At 43.5% G+C, this 19,181-nt stretch overlaps 1 long non-coding RNA gene across 1 annotated transcript; it reads right to left on the reverse strand.

Moving 5' to 3' along the window:
- Positions 1-321: 321 nt before the first annotated feature.
- LOC128346490 (uncharacterized) lies at positions 322-18,154 on the reverse strand. The gene is made up of 3 exons (XR_008316988.1): positions 18,019-18,154; positions 15,454-15,599; positions 322-444 (listed from the first exon to the last, which is right to left on the reverse strand). It is a non-coding gene; the product is annotated as an uncharacterized LOC128346490 (long non-coding RNA).
- Between the last annotated feature and the right edge of the window lie 1,027 nt (positions 18,155-19,181).

Below are 19,181 nucleotides of genomic sequence, written 5' to 3' on the forward strand. Positions count from 1 at the left end.
AAGATCTTAGTGTGAGAGGTCAATTGGCTAATGTGGATTCATGAAAGAGTGATGGAAGAAACTTAGTACTGGAGGCAATGTGACTATAAATGGTCATTATTGTCATAGAGATTGCATGCATGAGAAAACTGTGGGAAAATGCACATCACTTAAGGATGCATTGAAAACCTGATGGATTGCACACCAGCCCATGTTTACATAAGGAATAAATTGAGCCAAAATATGAAGACCTTTTTTTAATGTTATCAGATTTTTTTGTTGATCAACACCAAATCCTTGAGATATAACTGATAATAAACAGATTTAGCACAGCACTGGGTTTTTCAATCCCATAGTTGTCTTCTGTGTGTCTGTTTATTATAATTGAATTGGTGGTTCGAACTCCTTGAACTCTGTATTCCATTAAAAATTGCACTGGGGCTGTGCCGGCAAACAGGACACCTTCTGAAAAGAAACATATTAGGGTGGGGGGAGAAGAAAGATCAAGAAACAAAAGGCTTTTAACTTGTGCTGTGCATGATAATGATAGACTTCCTTCAAAGAGCACTGGGGCTTTCAAAGATCACAGGAGTGCAGAGAGGTCATCCATAGATATTTGAATTATTAACACATGTTTAAACATTAAAGAAAGATGTATTGATAGAATATCAATGTGATTAATTATTTACCTACAGAAAGTAAAGCATGGAAGGGAAATTAACTGTTCATTGCTTCTTGGTAAGGGGAGGCCTTGAAAAAAAGCCTCATAAAAGAATTTGTTAGTACTAATAAGCTTGTTAATAGCTTCCAGAGAGGATGGCCTTAAAGCATATGGAAGCTGAGGCAGAGGCACTCAGTGGGGACATAGCCAAATCAGGGATCTAGAAGAGCAAGGTGGACAAGTGAGTAATAACATTTGTATTTTAGAGAGTGGCAAAAGGTTGTGTCTTAAATTGTGTGAGTGGAAGGAAGCTTGCAGAAGGGAACTTTGACCTTCTCCTTCTCACAGGGACTCCCTGTGCCCTTGAAATGCATCTTCTGGGGATAGGGGGTTTGGAAGGGGGAGGGGTGAGATCTGAGGGCTGCAAGGGAGAGCTGAATTCATCTCAAATTGGGTGGAGGGGCTTTCCATAAAACAGAATGCTATGCATGGAAGGAGCAAATCCTCCATTACCATCTCACTATCCACCTTCTACATCACAGGCAAGGGTGTAGCAATTTAACAAGGTGTGTGTGTGTGTTTGGGGGACAAATAGCCCTGCCTGAGCCCCGTGGGAGGAGAATGCTGACTGAGCAGCAGATTGTTCTTTGCTCCCCCCGCCTCTCCAAAGGAGGAGGTCGGGGCAGGGACCCATCTTCACTTTTTGTCAGAGGGCCCACTCCAACCTCACTATGCTCCTGATCACAGGGTTGTTTTGAGGGGAAAGTGTGTGGGGGGACAGGATAAGATGAAGTTTTCCTTTGCATTGCGAATTTATCTGGTATAAATTTCATTAATAATGATCATGGTGAAGGAATTTGTGTGTACAACAAATGGAAGAGGAGTAATAGAAAAGTTGGATTTGTCTCTGAGTCAGATTTTATTTTTTAAGAGCCATATGGTTATCATTTCTCTTTGGTCACTTGCCCGACCATGCTGGCAATGCAAGAAGTGGTCCTTAGGTTCCATATGGATGAGTGAGAGTATAACAAAGTGGTATATTATCAGTGACATAATTCTTATTCTGTGTGCCCAAACTATGTCATGTTGGCAGGGACCACCCATGTTCATCTGAATCCTTTCATGATGATATTCCTAATATAAATCACTGTAGTCAGTAGGCATATATTGTGATATAACACACAACACTTACTGATGATTTTCAATGGTTTTATTTTGCTCTAGGTGCAGCGAGTGCTCTTATCAGCCAGTTTGAAATGGTACTTTCCAATAATCAACTTTGACTTTGGAGGAGAGGTGATGGATGTTCATATCAAAAGAACCCATGCAAAATAAATAGGTTCAGGAGAGACATTTGGACAAGCACTTAAATAAGAATTATATACCCAGTAAAATATTTTGAAGCTGACTTTATCCATTCCTGTAAAAACCAGTGGCAGGTCTTCATGAACTATTGGGTTTGAGAGTGGCTGGCACTGGAATAGAGACCACCATTTCCTCAATGGTAACATATCATAGTGTGCATGTAACCCTTGGGTAGACTGGCCATCTGCACTTTCCTGTCCAATTGGTAGGGGCAAATCTTACCATGCTTCTACACCCAATCAGAAAGCCAGAGTATTTTCACTACTTGGCAGCACAATAGAGCTGACTAGCTTGCAAAATTAAGCTTTACACATAATTGTCACAGACTAGACCTCTTGCATTTCATTTGGCCTACTGTTGAAATTTTTAACCTCTGTACCCATGTGCTACTGAGAATAACAGTTAGACAGCCTCTGGATAACAGTTTAGATAACAGCTTCTGGATAGCAGTTACAAGAACAGCCTCTGTACCCACATGTCAGCTGAAGCTAATAGATCTGATGAAGTGGGCTGTAGTCATCAAAGATTTATGCCACAAAATACATTCAATAGTACTAAGGTATCACAAAACATTTTGTTGTTAATGATGCATACCATGGTAAATTACCAATCCCTATCCCGGCATATTTGCCTCCAGCAATGTATCCCTGAGATAAATAACATTCTAAAATGGCTTCAATTGTCCTAGGACAGGGATGGGGAACCTTGGCACTCCAGCTGTTTTTGGACTACAGCTCCCATAATCCCCAGCCACAGAGGCCAATAGCTAGGGATTATGGGAATTGTAGGCCAACATCTGCAGGAGTGCCAAGGTTCCCCATCCCTGTCCTAGGATAACTTTCAGAAAAGAATAGGTCTCTTTGAAAAATGGAGCCAGCTGTCGAGAGCTGCTGGATTCAGGTTTAGAGCCTTGTATGAGTACTCTGCATAGTGCTGCACCATGTGGCAGACTGTTGCTCTGTCAATAACTACCACAGTCAACCACAGAGCTCTCAGGCCCTAGACTGACTTGGTCTAGCCAGACTGGCCATTGGATCATCCCACAACAGGAAGGGTATATAAGCCTCTTATTGAGAGTAAGGCCTTGCCTCAGTATCAAAGCCTCTTTAGCTTTTGGTGTAGTAGTATCTCCAATTTCTGTTTGTCTGCTTAGTTTTATCTCTGACTCTTGGCTTACCTTCTATCCTGGTTCCTGGTTGTCTGCATGGCTCTGCCCTTTGGCTACATCTCTAACACCTGGCTTGATCTCTGAGGCCTGGTTTATCTCATTGTTTCTTTCCTTTTTCCTCCCAGTCCTGATTTTGGACTCCGAAACTTCCTATGGTAATGGCCCAACTCTTACACCAGTTCATTCATGCAAAGCAATGCATGTACTACACATAATTGCCCTTTCCTTTGAAGTTAATGGGAAATCTATGTCTGCAGCAGCCCAATGTGCAGCAACAGATACACACAGAACTGTTAGCAGGCTGAGTGGTTATAACTGTTTCCAAGAGAGCTGTACATGCTCCAATCTTTATGGATGGAGAATTGGAGCACCTGCAAGCAACTGGGAGATACTGGAAGACTCAGGGTGACCCGCAAATATGGTGGTTTTACAAAAATCTGAAGGGGGGGAACTAAGGGGAGCAACCCCACAAACTGCCCTCACAATAGTAAATGGGACTGTGTGTTCATGAGTTGAGTCAGTTAACAGGTGAGTGAAGCTAATGGAACTCAGTGGCTGAGGGGGAGGAGGGCTTCAGCAAAAAGAGCAGGAAAATATTCAAGTTGAAAAATAGCTCCTCAAGATAGTCCCATCTCCTGCTTCTGTGGGGGGAAGCTGCCTAATATAATAATCTGCACAGAAGAAAATGCTGCGTCGTGTGGTGGCGACTCAAAAGCGTGCTTTCTCTGTAGTTGCCCCAGGACTGTGGAATGCATTTCCTGCTGAGATTAGAGCTCAGATAAGGCTGTGCTTACTGTGCCCGTCATGGGTGGTCCCCAGTCACGGATTGTGAGCTCACAAGTTGAGCTGCCCACTTCACCACCAGTGAACCCAAGAGGCCCCCACTATCATGGGCCCCCCAACTTTCTCTGTTAAAAATTGAAAAAAATCTCTATTAGCTCCCTCTCTCCCAATCCATCTGAAGCTTTGCATACACCCAGAGGACATCCTCACACTCCACGTGCCATAGCCTGGCTGCATGCACAGCCGTGGAGTGGGCCAACAGGACCGCACATTTACACAAATTTAAAAATCCTGGGCCTGCTCCATCTGTGTGCCCTATACAGATAAGCGGACATGGGGAATCATGGGAGAGGGCACTTTTCTCTGCTTCCCCCAACCCTAGGGCAGGAGATGTGGGTGAGGGGCGCACCTATACACAGGTGCACCTGGCAAGGCAGAGGGCTTCTTTTTGTGGCAGCCTGGCTGCCGTCCCCAGGATCAGGAAAGCAGTCCCTGGGATACACTTGCCCACCACTTCATAACACAAAGCAACACAGCACAGCTCTACTTTGAGCACCCATTGCTTGATACTCTCGTGAATGGGTGTAGTCCATGTGGTCTCTCACATAGGAAGAATCTTTCCAAAAAGCTGGATCGATCCTGATCCTGCTGGCCCTGCTCATGAGTAAGCCTGGGTTGTAAACTGCCCACCGAGGGGGGAAGTGGCTGGGTCACACTTCCACCCCCTTTCTTTGTAAGAAAGAGAATACTCTCTTTCGAGAGGATCACTCTTGAACCTCCCACCCTCTTCCTCTGTGCAGACTCTGGTGCACCCAAAGGCCATTTAGACACTCTCTTTGTCCTTGCCTGGGTGCATGCATAGAGGGGAGGGTAGACACCAGGACCAACCTTTAAGCCCATTCAAAACTCCCGGGTCCCGGTTCATCCTTGTGCCATATCTGCCAGTGTGGGGATTGATGGGAGAGAGGAGCCCCCATTCTCTGGCCAGACAGTGGGATGGCCATCCCGGGGCGATGGCAAGGGTGCACATGTACACATGGGTTGGTAGGTGGCACGGTTTCATAGCAGCTTGTCTGCAGTCCCTAAGACAAGGAAAGTGGTCTCTGGGGTACTACTCCCTGTGACTGACATCCAGAAAACATCTTTGCTCCATTTAGAGCACCCATGGCCTGACACTCTTGCGAGAGAGGTGTTAGTGGGAGAAGAAAATGTTTTGCCATTGGGCATCATTTCAGATTTTTCCAGGCAATTCTCTCCCCTCCTCTCTGATAGTCCTTCTCATGAGTTGTCGGGGGGTGTCACCATGGCCTTTCACTCTCAGGCCTTGCCACTGAGCCCTGAGTCAGGTGGCTAGATCCTTGAAAGACCCAAGACTGACCCTGGTGACAGGCCTTGATCCTGAGCAGGCCTCTGAGGGCATGAACCCCCAAAGGGTCAAAGGGCTGGGCCCCCGTTCCCCAACCTTTCTGAGAAAAAAAAGTAGAACATGGCTGCATGGGAATCCCAGGGCCTATCAAACCCTGCCAATAGCACCCCCCACACAAACCATTTACATGGATGGTGTGACTCCAGGTTGCAGCACAGACCTTTTAACCCATTCAAAATTCCCAGGGCCGGCCCGGTGTGGCACCGTATACAGATCTCCCAGTGCGGGTATCAGCAGGAGAGGGGATCCCTGGTTTCCAGCTGCCCCATGATGGCAGCAGTGCCCCTGGGGGCATGGGCAGGGGTGCACAACTCCACACTGGTGGGCAAGCTGGCAGGGCACAGGGTTTGACAACAGCTTTGTGGCAGTTTCCAAGACCAGGACAGCACTTGCCTAAGTGCCTATCCATGTAGCTTTCCTACACAGAGCATCTTCCCTCACTCCCCTTAGTCTGCCAGTCTCATGGGAGAACGGTCTGCGGGATAATGGGGCACTTTGTAGCATACATTGAGAGTACCACCTTGTGCAACTAGGGTTACAGCATGTAAATTTGCTATTAGTGCCCACAGATGGTTCTTCTCATGAGCATAGGGAGCAAATATCCCTTCTCAGGGAACTTGGCTGCTCCAGCTTCCCTGCTTGGGCCTGCTCCCCCTACCCCAGGCCATTTGCACCCCTCTCGGCACCATGATGGTGTGCCCTGCTTTTGCTGCCACTTTTATGTTCACAAGCACAAACACTCCATGACTGTTCCGCCCTTCTCAGGGATCAAAGCCTTGAGTACCCATCCTGTGCCCTCGCACTACTGCTTGCCAGGTGGGGGGAGCAATGGTCGGAGTGGGAATTGGGGGTGCCCCCAAGCAGCTGTGCAGCTTGACAGGCTGGCCAGTCTGGGATGGGGCATGGTGCAGTCCCTGCACCCTGGCAACTCCATAGCTGCATGGCTGACAGGAAGGGCATGGGCTGTTTTCTGAGAGGTTGCCAGCGAGAAGTGCCAAAAGCATGGAGCAGCCACATCCTTGGGTGGGTCTGTGCTGCTGCTTCTATGACTGGGGTTTGGAAATGGGCATGCAACCGTGGTTATAGCCGAGTCAGCAGTCAGGCGTAACGGTTCGGCAGTAAAACCGCAGTTGTCAGCGAAGCTTAGAAAAAAACGAAGGTTCCAATTGCAGTGTGGTGAAGCAAAACAGAGTTAGCTTTTGGCCCGTAACCACGGTTTTGCAAATGCGGGCGTACTGCAGTTAGAACCTTGGCCAGCTATAACTGCGGTTATCCTGTACATCTGAACCAAGCCACTATGTTCCATGCACATACAGTACTGTATTTACTTGAATCCAAGACTAGTTTTTCCCCCAAGTTTTTAAATATTAGAAATCATCTTAAATTCAGAGTCCTTTCCCTTTGAGTAAATACAGTTATAACTAATATTTAACCTCTACTTTTTAAAGGGGATCATCTTAAATTCAGAGTTGTCTTCAATTCGGGTAAATACAGTAGTATGCTTCCTATCTGCATATATCCAGGTTCATTTTTAAATGGCTGCATGTACATCCCCACAAAAACATGCACTATAAATGTGTATAAACACCTGTATGCCCGTACAACCTAATGTCTGAATAGGGCTCTTGAGAGGATGGTATGAAGTTCTGTGTTGTCACAAGAGATGAAATTTGGCTTGTTCTTACTCATGTACTAACAGAGCTTTGGAATTTAAAATTCAATTGTTCAATGTCTCCCTCTGCTTTTCAGATCTGTCCTCTATTCATATCTGACACTTACACAAGGCCTTGATTACTACACCAAACATCTGAATACAGCTAAGGAGATTCTTGCCACAATGTCCTTTGGCAGGAGTAGATGATCCTATTTCTATGCTGGCATGTCCACCTGCAATTTAGCTCTAACAGAATCTCAGTATCTAGATAGGATGCTGTTTGAGTGGGTTGCACTGGAGTAACCCTCAGCAGGCCTCATCTCAAACACACATATTGTGGCACAGCAAGATTTACAATCAAGTTGCTTCCCTGTTGGACTAAACTAAAAAGCACGAGATGTATTCTCTGCTGCCGAAACTGGGTTAAACTACTGTAAAGCTTCCCATGGTCAGGACAAGCAAGGAAGAGGTGACTTCAGGCCCTTTAATCCTATCATCAGGGCTCTTCTGAAGGTTAATAATTCTTAGTACTTAGATTGCACTTTGCATCTTCAAAGCACTTTACAAGCATTAACTAATTATGCCTTGGAGCACCCGTGGGATGCAGGCCTAAGTATGCTATTATTAAGTAGACTCTTGGACTTCTGGTAGTAGAACTCTCCGAGGAGGCTGGCATCTTCCCTCTGCTGCATGCTGCAATACTAGCCTAGCACACATGCAAAAGCTTTTGCCCCTTTGTCTGAATGTTAAGCACACTAGGATGTGTAAAGCAGTAAGCCACTATGTGCATCAGGGAAAGTTTTGAATTTCTTTACGGCATCTAGCTAACACAGCAAACATTCGTTCAAAACCTGGTACCCAGCCTTCTTTCTACAAAGTACATTATAGTACTCTGTTACTTCTCTTTTTTAAATATTTCATTCTCCCTTTGACAATTCATCCCCTTGTAGACTTATTAGAATCTGCTGAGTGACAACACTGTTTTTAATGGTGTCAGAAAAAATCAGAGGCATTGAGCTGTTTGCCTGGCAATAAGAGAATGAGGAAATATAGCATCTAGGATTTTACTTAAAACTTGATCCTGTGCTAGAGACTACAGTACTTCAGTGGATCTAGCTTTCTGTGAAGCCTTTGGCCCAACTCCCTAGCCCCATCCTCCAGTCTTGTAACCAAACCTAAGCACATGTAGCTAAAATTAACACATTATACTCCTATTTGTGCTGTAACCCCACTTCCTGCCACTTTTTCTGTTATCTCTATTGTCTTCAGTTAGAGATTGTAAGCCCCTTGGAGCAGAAGACTGTCTTCTTGTACTGTATAAAGTGCCACACAATCATCTAGGCTTAGATATGGGATTTTACCCCAACCAAGTTTTAATCAAATCATCACTCTCTTAGATCTTCATCTGCATTGAGACAGTGGTGTCCTGATTCAGAAACATTGTGAAGGAGAGCAAAATACAGATGTTGAAAAGTATTGTATATGAGGAGTAAAAGTAGAATGATCATTCATTTCAGTGGTGCACAAATTGAAAAAAATAGTTATCAAAAGGTGGGTTGAAGCCAAATGTCCATGAGAACACAAAAGATGACTTATGGCTTATGCTGTAGTACTAGAACACACTGGAAAAGAGTACAGCATTGTACTCACTCCCCCATCTATTGCTTTGTACTCCCATGCATAATATGAATTTTGCCTTATACAGCATCACCAGGGCAACTGAGAGCTGGTTTGGGCCCCAATGAAAAAAAATATTGGGGGCCCCCCAGCAAGGGCGGAGCAGCTATAAACCTTGGGAATTGTACTGATGTGCAAAACAAAATCAAATATCTTAATGCTAATAATAATGTTATTATTAATATGATAAAATAATGTTAATAATAAATAAATATTAATAATGTTAATATAACCTGCAACCTTGGAAAAGCCACTGCCAGTCTCGGTAGACAATACTGAATTGGATGGATCAACGGTCTGATTCAGTATATGGCAGCTTCCTATGTTCTTACATAATGGCCTTTGTCCCGTGTGGCTGGGGATGATGGGAGCTGTAGTCCAACAGCATCTGGCAACCCAAGCAGGGGAAACCTTGCTCTACTACACAGAAGCTCATTCACGACTACTTCTCTTCTCACTGAGGAGCCTGCGTGCTTCCAAGAACCCAGCTCAAAGCCCACAGATATCAATGCAGGCTTGTCAGTCACTAGACCCGTTCCATCTGACAGACATCCTGACCCCTGCCTTGAGCTGAACACTGTCCCTAGGAAGAAGCAGTAGTTCTGGTGGATGGATGAAGACCCACAGCTCTTTCCCCCCCTCTCCGCCCCCGCAATTTGCCAACCCTTCCTAGAGTTGGGGGATTCAATGTACTGAACAGAAAGGAAAGAGAAATAAAGAAACTGCAACAGAGACATGGATATATGGAGGAGGGAGGGGGAGAAGGGAGCAAATATCAGGAAGAGAGCGAGAGGATGGACAAGACAGAGAGTTAGGAATGGGGAGGGGATGCAGTGAGACAGACACCTCTCCCCACACATTCCTCCAACCCACTTCCTCCACCTTCATTGTTCTTTTGCTCAGTGTTTTAATTTCTAAAGTGAGAGGCCGAAAGAGAGCATGCGCCTGCCCCTGCCAACAGCTGAGTCAGCACGCGCTGAGCCAGGACGCCACAGGGCTGTCCTTGCCCTGGCCACTGGCCCCGCAGCCACAGGATACACAAGTAATTATGATCCTTCATTCTTGGAGGAGGGAGCGTTTGGAGGCCCGGTGGCCAGGCTCCCCTCCAACTGCCGGGCCCCGGTAATTTCTACCGGCTCCCCCCCCCCCTCTCATCAGCCTTGAGCATCACACCACCCATACATCTAGTTCAGTACTGTCAACTATGATTGGTAGCAGCTCTCAGCCAGAGAAAAGGCCTTTCCCAGTGCTGATACCTGTGGTCATAAAATAACAGAATCATATAATATAAGAGCTGGAAGGGCCTTTTGAGGTTTGCTAGTCCAATCTCCTGCTCAGTGCAGGAAGCTGCTACAGCATCTCTGACTCTTGAGCATTCAGCCTCTGTCTAAAAAAGACTGGAGAAGGAGAGTCCACTGGTGCATGAGGAGACAGTTAGGAAATGTCTAGCCTAAATCTGCTTCCTCGTAATTTCAAACCCCTTAGGTCTTGTTTAGGAACAACAGAGAACAAGCCTGCTCCCTCATCTATGTGACAGCCTTCCAGATATTTGAAGATGGCTACCATAATGTTTTTAACATTTTTAATTTTGTTTTCATTTGTCTCGTTTTATTGTAAACCTCCAAAAGACACACGTTTTGGGTGATATACAAATGTGTTAAACAAATAAATAATATGACTCAGGTGTCTGTTCTTTTTGAAGCTAGGGAACATATGGAACCTATTGGAGGCTCTATTCCAACACTCCTGTGGCCTTCTTCCTCACTTATCTTGTCACTTCCACAGATGTATTAATAAAAATGCCGAGCAGCCAGGCAGCAGGCTTCCTGAAAGTTTCGTGTTTTGTTCCACTTATCCAATCAATGAGCTATTACTGTATGAGAAGGATAAGGTGGCACAAGGGTCTAAAACTGAGCTTAATTCTGAGACTGAAAATGGTTCTGTCATCTGCATCCAGCCAAAAACAAATGTCATTGGTTAGTGCATTCAAAGATTAGAACCTTTGCTTTAACATAACCTTTTCCTCAAGGGACATTAATAGGAATGATGTATATATCTAGTTCTGAACAATAACTCTGAAAATATGGGTAATGTTTTATTATAAGGTAATTGGAACAGACGGGGGTGGATGGGTGGGGGGATCCCACAATGCAATGGCAGGGCATCTAAAGGGCCATGCCAAAAATGATCATATCACAAGAGAACTGCGTACAAAGGTTATGATTCAGAGTAATTTGTCAACTCGTGTGAAGGTGCCTGGGAAGTGTTTCTGTAAGAGAAGCATCAAAGGCTGTCATAGCATATACTGCTACCAAGTTGAAGGTTAGGGTAGTTCATGTCAAAGGGTGGACCACCAACTCCTCTGTTCTGAAAAGGGAATATTGTATAACAGTGCTAATGGGAGCCCCCTCAATAGTTAACATCCCCAGATTTTAAAAACGACTAAGGAAAGCTTCCCGTGAGGTTCTGGGTTTAATTTTTACAGCCATTATAAGGCTGTTAGTATATCCATGTGAAACAGATGCAGCATCGGAGACAACTAGAGTGAGGGAAAACAGAATGACAGCTGGTCTGTCCGTCACTTTCTATTTTGTGCAAGACAGCTGGTTATTATTATCGCTTATTATTTACCATCTAATCCCATCACTTTAACAACAATTTTTTAAAAATCTAACATTGCTTCAGGATAGAAAAAAGAACCAGAAGTAGTCTTTGGGGACTTAAGGAACTTTCTGTGGTCACAACCATATTTAAGCTTATGTTTTCCAATAAATCTTACTACTTGCTCCTCCCGCCACCCCAGCTGCCACATTAAAGCCATCAAGCTGACCACAGATTTAGTAAATGGAAATATGCCGCTCACTTAGCCTTTAAACCACACAAATACCTAAGAGATTTTTTAAAATATAATTTCCAGCATTAATCAAGAAAGACTCCTTCAGTGGCAGTTAAGTCATTTAAACTTCAACTGGTGTTTTCATCTCATGTTAAAAGTATTCAAAGACCAGGAACGAAGACAGCTATGTGCTTACATTTCTTCATTAACAGGGATAAAATACCAGGAAACAAGTGGGAGTCTTGAAATGATCATGAACCCAAGGCAGACCCTCTGGCATATGTAACCATTTAAAGAATAGGCGAACAACTTGTTCATAAGTGAGAGTAATGGTGGGAAAATATTACAGTTTTACAACAGACCATTTTCATATTTGAAGTTCAAATCATTTATAACTATCATTATGCGTATGGATGGTTGTTCTGTGCTAAACCTAAACACATGCCCTGGACCCCTGGGACACATGCCCCAAATGTTTTTCTGGATACCCTGGATCTCCATTGGCTCCCACCACCAGTCCGGTAGGCACTCCCTATCACCACCTCTTATATCTGTGTCCTGTCGTCCTCCAAGTCTGTGCTGTAAAGAATGGGGGCGGGACAGACAGAGCACCGTCTCCCAATTTCTTCTCCTTCCTGGGAGCAGAAGAGGATATGGAGAGAATGTGCTCCATCTGTCCCTCACTCCTTCCATTATGTTGCTGATGGACTTGGAAAGAAGAGGCGGGCCCTGGCAACCCTGGAGCACGGTGGGAGCTCTCTCTTGGGGAAGTGGCCCTGGCAACCTGTGGGCTCTTTTGGCAGCCCAGAAGGATGAGGCAGAGCTACTGGGGTTGTGGGCTCTCTTTAGAGGCCTGGCTGCTCCGCAGTGTGTGCCCAGCAGAATTGCATGTTGCTGGGCTAATTGGAAGGTGGCAGTGGCAGTGTTGGAAGCCAGTGGAAGAGGGAGGTAAAATCAAAAGAAAAACAAAAATCATGCAGTGACTTTGCTGCCACACAAGGCAATTTTGCTGCCACAAAAGTTTGGGAGTGGGGTGCAGTATGAAAAAGGCATAATCAACCAACCAACCATGCAGCAGCTTTACCACCGCAAAATCAATTTGAATTGGGGTGGATGGAAGTTGGAGCCCAAGCCAGGACCTGTGTGGGCCCTGGATCTTTTCAGTACCTAGCCATGTCCTTGACTCAACATGAAAACTATGAGACTAGCTGCTCCATGATCATGAACTGGGTTGACACCCCAATTCATTAAAATGTAGGAACCCCCAGAGCTGGTTCAGAGTAGTGGTTGGGAGACAGAATGATGAATCAGGAAGTCTCTGGTTCAAATGTCACCTCTGCCATGAGCTCACTAAGTGGCTTTGGCACACTACCTCCATTGAGCCTCAGTATCCCCATCTGCCATATGGGGATAATATTATTCACAGGATTGTTGAAAGGATTACAAAACAATCCACATGAAGGGCTTTGAACACTAGATAGCAATACGCAAGTGCTAAAGTATTAGTATGAATGAGGTGTTCTTGTGAATAACAGTTTTACAATTGGGATGTTGGAAATTATGTGATTTTTAAAGGAGCTACTACTGCTACTGATACTGCTACTACTACTGCTATTCCTATGGCACTTTGCAGTGTTCATCAGAGCAATCTCTTTTGTCAGCAGCCTTCGCCATTATCATTGTGCCGACTGAGCTTTGTTCAGATCTCCTGCCAAGAAACTACAGCTTTGGCTCTGGCCTTGGAAGCACCTAACTGTGCAAAACAATCAGACAATTAACAAAGAAAATTCTAAACATAATGGGCATGCAGCTGCAAGTGTGCCGAGAGCTGATCTCTGCTTCATTTTGAATCAGCACCAAAAACCAGCGCTCATTCATCTTTAATATTTTCTTTTTCATTTCCTATTCCAATTACATGCCCAAATCCAAATAGCTGAAAAAACACACAAGCATGATTTTAACTCACATCCCTATCAATTCAAATATGCCTCTATTGGTTAAAATAATATAGAGCTGTGGTCTGAGCAATCTGATGGTTAATAAAGCACAATGTATGAGAGCTTCAGATGTCACATTAGAATCAACTAAAATTGTTCAATTGTTTGTCACCCAATTTAAAAAAAAGGAAAGATGGAACATGTGTGAAAGATTAAACTATTAGAAACCTAACGCTGGGATTGATTTAAATCCAAGAAAACAAATGTATCCATGTAAATCACATTTCTGATTTTGAAATGCAGGTATTTCCCAAACAAGCATGCATAATAACTGGCTGATATAATAATTAAAACATATTGGTCTGCAACATAATAAAACCTTTATACAACATATGATCATAATCCGAAACCTTTGGCAACCTGTATGTCTTTTACATTACACAGTAAAGTCTGCTTAGATGTGAGTTTTATTTTATTTATTTTTGACATTTATATCCTACCTTATCACAAAAATTCTCAAAGTGAGTCAGAAATTCATCAGAGAAAAAAAATCAAACAGTTCATACAACCTATGGGTAATAAAAATAAAACAGCAGATAAAAACAATACTTTTTTAAAAAAACAACCCAACACCATTTTGATCAATTAAAATCATTTTGACCGAGATGGTGATTTTGACCGAGATGGTGATAAAAACAAAAGACTACCCAGTGCCCACTGAAATTTCACAATAACAGGATGGAATTTGCCTAGCACTTAAAAGATAATGTATGCCAGGCACACCTGCCTGCAGAATGAGTTCTATTAGTTAGATGGAGCTACTGAGAAGGCCCTCTTTTCACCTGCCTCACATCTGAAGGCAGGGACATCAGGAGAAGACCTGGCTTCTGGAGTTTGCCAAGTTGGGCCCTGGCAAATTATCTATAATATTTGGACTGTAGAGTCATAAATATTCACAATGTACGAACTAAAAAACATTGTACAACTTTGATAGCTGGCAAGCATAAAATTAAGGGCAGAAGATTGTCCATATGTACTCAGTGGTTGATGGGTGATATCTCCTGGATTCTAGTCCCTGTGATAACTTTCTAGTCCCTGGAGTAAGTAGGAATTTCACATTAATAAATACAATGTTGACATTGTGTCATTTATAATACTTAACTTCAAAAATCAGATATTTTTCATCATAGTTTTCTCTTTTACAGCCTTTAACTTGTCTTTTGATAGGTAGTGGTGATTCGGTTTTACAAGATTGCTTGAATTAAATGCATAGATCTTATAAAGTCAGGTTCACATATCAATCCAGAATGTTCACATGAGGCACAAATGACCAGGCTCAAACTATCTTACTTTGGACACATTATGCGAAAGCCCAGCTCCCTTGAGAAGTCCATAATGCTGGGGAAAGTTGAAGGAAAGTGAAGAAGAGGACGACCAGTAGCAAGGTGGATGGTCTCAATTGTGACAGCAATGAATGCACCACTGAGATACCTTAAAGGTCAAGTTGAAGGCAGATCATCTTGGAGAGAATCTATCTATGTGGTCACTCAGAGTCGACACTGACTTGATGGCACTTAATCAATCAATTTTTAAAAACTATTTTTAAAGAGTTGCTTATTATAATTGAAATAAAAAAGCAATCTGCTTTAAGTTTTTAAAATCCATTTAAAAACAACAAGGAAATCGTTTATCCAGTCTGTTTAACTGGTCTACACATTTATCACCCCACCGCCCCTCCCTGGATGCAGCCACATGAGTCATTGCTAACCTGGCACATTCTGAGATAAAACTGCCACTTCTTTGCAATAATATGCACGAGTGTCATAGTGGCTTCTTTTTAAAGCATCTGCATCTGCAAACATGCTAAGTCAGACATTACTTCTTCCATGCAGCTGCTTCCTCAGAAAAAGCCACTTCATGTCGAACAATTTGGAAAAATCTGAACCAAACCAACCCCACACTCCTACCTTTACTTATAGTCTCTGAATGTGTGCCTGTGAGGTTTTTGGGGGTTTTTTTTGGCATGGACTCCATTTGTAGTAAAATGTATAAGGCCATCATATTGTCTCCACCTGTGGCATCTTCTATGATCTGGGTTCCAAAATTTGACCACCTAGTAAGATGAGAGAGATTTCTGTTATCAAAATGATTTAAAATAAAAGCACACATAGGCACGAAGTCCTGAGCGTCATGAATCATGTGTATAAATGAAGCTGGGCTATGGATCATCTAATGTCAGGTGATTGCCCGTGTGTGTGTGTGTGTGTGTGTGTGTGTGTGTGTGTGTGTGTGTGTGTGAGAGAGAGAGAGAGAGAGAGAGAGAGGTGTGTGTGTGTGTGTGTGTGTGTGTGTGTGTGTGTGTGTGTGGAGTGGCTGTACATAAGTGCACAGATACACAGGCAATGCAAGACAACAAATTGCCCAGTGGCACCTTGAAGATTGACAAATGTGTTGCTTTTATTTATTTTCAGATTTGTTAGAATGTAGAAGATCCATAATAAAACAACATTGCCGACATCATCTCTCTCTGATTCTATAAAGTGCCCTTTTAGAACCTACTGTGGAACATTCTTAAACAGAGCCCTTACAAAGGTTTTATCGAGGAAAACTCTCTCTCTCTAGCCTACTTTTCAGTAGGCTTATGAGATTACCCGGTATTCTGTGTTTCCGTGTGTGTGTGTCCCTCTACCAACTTCACAATGCCTGGGCCAATATGAACCAAACTTGCTACAGTTTTAGGGACACAAAGGGACACCTCAATGGCATATGTTATCCATCCCAGTTCAAGATGGCGGATGCATCAATGTTTGAGGTGCAAAGGAGAACTGATTTGGAACCAATTTGGTACAGTTGTAGGAATAGTGAAAGGAAAGTAGACAAATTAGTTCTTACTAGAACAACTAGTTTTTCATGAAGTTGGGAGACCCAATCATCTCCACCAACTGGTGCCCCATCAGTAACAAATATTGATTATCAACTGCTTGCCAAAGTCCTGAATAACTGTTTGATGAAAGTAGTTAGAAAGCTGGTATGCAGTCCTGAGTCATCAGATGGCAGCCTTTGATACTCATGAGGGAAGGTGCAAAGGAAGGAGTGAGTGAATAAGGAATGCACTCCAGATGGCCCAGTCAAAGGCATCTGATAGGGTCCACCATGGATACTTATGGCAGACCCTGAAATGGCATGGCATTTTGGAAGACTTCATACACTACATCGTAGGGTTCCCTACGAAAACACTAATGTATGGATTCAAGTGAATGGACATTTGAGAGGAAAGATTCTGATGATCACCTCAGGTTTGCATTGGGGTGCCCCCCAGCCCCCTCTATGTTTTGGTGCCAGACCCCTTGTTGAGGAAGATCAATGCCAGTCCTTTTCTGAAAGTGTCTCATTGGGGAATGAAGATAGAACACTGGAGGATGAGGATAATGAGCCAGAAATTGAGGGAAAGGAAGAGAAAAGCCTGTTGGCTGCACATGCTGATGATGTTTATTTTTTATCTTGTGAGCCAAAGGAAGAGGACGTGATCTCTGTTAACATGAGTGAGTATGGACAGACATCTGCAGAGACTATCAATAAAAAGAAAAGCAAAACGATTCAATGGCATCTCAATTCATAGGAATTTAGGAAGCTGCCATATACTGAGTCAGACCATTGGTCCATCTAGCTCAATATTGTCTACACAAACTGGCAGCGGCTTCTCCAAGGTTGCAGGCAGGAATCTCTCTCAGCCCTATTTTGGAGATGCCAGAGAGGGAACTTGGAACCTAGATGCTCTTCCCAGAGCAGCTCCATCCCCTAAGGGGAATATTTTACAGTGCTCACACATGTAATCTACCATTCATATGCAACCAGGGTGGTCCCTGATTAGCTAAGGGGACAAGTCATGCTTGCTAACACAAGATCAGCTCTCCTCTCCAATGAGATAGAGGTAATGGCCCAGGAAGCAGAAGATAGGGATGGAACTGCAGAAGTGACAAAGGAAGTGAAAATACTATGGTTAAATTTTGCCCTTGAATCAGAAGGGTGGCGTAATGACTGAAGGCTTTGGGAGAATAAGACCAGACTACAGATTGGACACTGGAAGAATAGGAAATCTAACATTTTCAAGGAAGTGAAGTTTTTAAAAATATCTATTGCCTGCCCAAAGCAGTGTTTCTAGCCAATGTATACCTCCTATAGTCGTTTTGGCTCACGTTAATAAGCATGTTCTTGTGGGGAACCATGTTATTTTCATTCACCCAATCAGTCGCCTACTGCAGAGTGAAGGACAGAGAACTGAGTCTCCTAGCCAGGCCCCCCACGTTGCTGGCTATGTTTTTAGGTGCCAACTTTAAAAGGTGGGATGAGCTTCAGGTGCAGATCAAGCCATGACAAGGGCCTTGGCAACAACAGGAACAATAACTACGCAAAGGGATTCTACTTGGAAGCTTTTCACTGGAACATGGAAAAGCACACTGTGGGAGGAAAAGGTGGTGGGCCAAGTAGAGTCTAGATTGATGCCAGCAATGAAGGTCAAGCTCCCGTCTTACCTGAAAGAAGCAGCAGTGCTCATCTTGAAAACTTGGAAAGTTCCATCCTCTCTTTTGAAAGAGAAACCCAACATTTTGATGTGTGGTGTCAAAAAGCTTATCTATTCCTGTGTCTTCAACATCATCTTCCTGGAACTGCAGTTCAAGAAGAAGATGGAGCGAGAACAAGGGTCAGTGTATCTCAAATCTGGACAGTTTCCCATTGCTCTTTTAAAGGATCAAATCATTCCCTACCACCTCTGGGACTTGTGTTGGAGACTGTATCATCAGGTTTGCGATGCCATGAAAGGTAACCTGTGGAAAACACCAGAAGCCTAGAGAAGCAAGTGAGCTGAATGTCAGTGGAAGGCCGAATCCCTGGTTGAAACCTTAGAGCATGTAATGAAAGAATGCCCCCCACCCCCCGCCACTTTGAAGGTGATATGGAAGAACATAGTGAAAATGTTTGGCCTGAAATTCAAGAATTATGGGAAGAGGTTTGTTCTGAGGAAAACCATACTGAAGGGTAAAGGGTCCTAAGCAAAGGAAAGGGAAAGGCGGCAGATGGAAGACATTTTGGTCTGTAATTAGAATTATAAACTTGTTTGTAGGGATGTGTGAATTGATTAGGGTACAAATCGATTTGTACCTGAATCTAGCTGATTCAGGTGATTTGGAGACAGAACAAATCAACCCTGTGGTCCATTGGCTTGATTTGGGTCCAAATCAAATAACGCTTGATTTGATTCAAGATTTGTATCCCCCCATTAATTTCCCCAGATTCCCAGCTTTCATTAAAAAAGAAAAAGAAAAAAAGCTAAGTTCTAGCCCATGTTGAAATGGAGTTATGGTGGAAAATGTGTGGTCACTATTTTTCAGGTGTTTTGATTCTCTGATGTTCTTTGATGTTCATTTGATTTCCTCAATGAATCCCTATGAGGATTCATTACACACCTTCATTTCTTCTATTCATTTTGACTGTCTTTGGATAGTGCCAACTACACCACCTTCCCACCCGCAAGGCAGTGGGGTACTACTCAGTTTATATTCTAGGAATTTTTTCAAGTGTTTAGACTCTTTAGTGTCTAATGACTTTTCCTCATAATGAATCCCTATGAAGATTCATTACACACCAAAGAGTCTAAACACCTCAAACATTCCTAAAATATAAACTGAGTACCCAG

Source organism: Hemicordylus capensis, chromosome 2, assembly GCF_027244095.1.
Source record: "Hemicordylus capensis ecotype Gifberg chromosome 2, rHemCap1.1.pri, whole genome shotgun sequence".
Classification (NCBI taxonomy): Eukaryota; Metazoa; Chordata; class Lepidosauria; order Squamata; family Cordylidae; genus Hemicordylus; species Hemicordylus capensis.